The following is a 1,447-nucleotide window of genomic DNA, read 5'->3' on the forward strand; positions in this document are numbered from 1 at the left end:
CACCCGAGATGGGACTTGAACCCACAATCTCTGGCTTCAGAAGCCAATGCCTTATCCATTAGGCCACCAGGGCCCTGTGACACCAGCCATCTCTGTGTTCTTGTGGAACCAGGGTGCAGTATCCAGCCTGACTCATGAAAGACACCCCCCCCCCAGCGTCTGCTTAAACCAAAACCCATCAGAGAAAAAAACATGCAGAGAGCAGGGAAGGGTGTTGGGAGACACACCTAGACCCCTCCTGACAAGGGTGACAAGATTAAGACATCCCCATTAGCATACAGAATGGAGAGCAGAGACAACTCCCCTAGCCTCATCTGCATGAAAGATGGAACAGGAAGACATCTCAAATTGCATACGGAATGGAAAGCCAAGAACCACACTGAATTCTGGGACCAGAAAAAGCAGGGAAGCACTGCATCATGGGAATCTCTGCTCCAGATGCTAATGAACCTATGTCTGCACACACCCAGCTCAGCAATTACCAGACCAATTCTAGTAATGAATCCCTAACTGATATCCAAATAGTGAAGCTGCCTAGTGGCATTGTGAGCTCCCTGGAAGAAAACACCACCCATAGCCAAGAGTTCTTATGTTCTCATGTCCTTAGTGATCAGCTCCTTTTGTCTAGTCTAAAGAAAACCCTTGAGTTATCAGCCTTACCTATAAATAAATATATTGTTCTCCCTTGAACAATTGTATTTTCTCTACAAAAATCCCTACTCATCCTCCAGTCAGGGTTCTGATGCTTAGATCCAAACTCTGCATCAGTTTATTAGAGAATATTTAAAAATAGATGATACAAAGTGTTTGAGGCGTCAGTTATTGAGTCATTGGGGGTAACATACAGGTTGTAGGGGGATGTTAGCGTTTTGGTATTGGACGGCATATACATATACACAGTCTGTCATGTCCCCAATGCGGGGTATACGGTGGGTGAGTTCAAGGTACAGCCAGCAAGCCCATACTCTCCTGACTGATTGTGCTGGGGACTCTGCCTGCCTCCTGCCCTCAGGACCCTCAACTACCAGCATCATCTGGGAACCCCGACCAGTTCAGGCTTCAGGGAGTGGTGAGATCCCCTTTCTCTCTCTCTTTTCATTTTTCCTGTCTACCTTAGGTATTATCCTTTAATAATGTATGTTATGTTGGTTTAGCCTCCTTGTGTAGTTATCACCAGTATTCAATAAATAACTTGTATGGTTAAGCTGGTTGCTTCTCTCTCTCTTGCTGAACCTTACCCTTTTGTGTTTTTAGCTTTCCCCCATTCACTCTGCAGCAACGCTTCTTTTACCTAAGCTAAAGATCCCTGCAGTGCCCAGAATACTGTGGGGTTTGCTCATCAAGTAAGTTACTGCCAGTACAATGGTGATGTGAGAGTGGGGATAGGGACGTGCTGAATCTGGGGCCCATAAGGGTAACAGCTTGAAAGTGCTGCTTGACCCAGTCC

General features: G+C 46.1%; 1 non-coding gene across 1 annotated transcript; it reads right to left on the reverse strand.

Moving 5' to 3' along the window:
- TRNAQ-CUG lies at positions 1 to 73 on the reverse strand. Its single transcript has one exon. It is a non-coding gene; the product is annotated as a tRNA-Gln (tRNA).
- Between the last annotated feature and the right edge of the window lie 1,374 nt (positions 74 to 1,447).

The sequence above is a fragment of the Mauremys mutica genome, unplaced genomic scaffold (assembly GCF_020497125.1).
Source record: "Mauremys mutica isolate MM-2020 ecotype Southern unplaced genomic scaffold, ASM2049712v1 Super-Scaffold_100365, whole genome shotgun sequence".
In the NCBI taxonomy this organism is placed as follows: Eukaryota; Metazoa; Chordata; order Testudines; family Geoemydidae; genus Mauremys; species Mauremys mutica.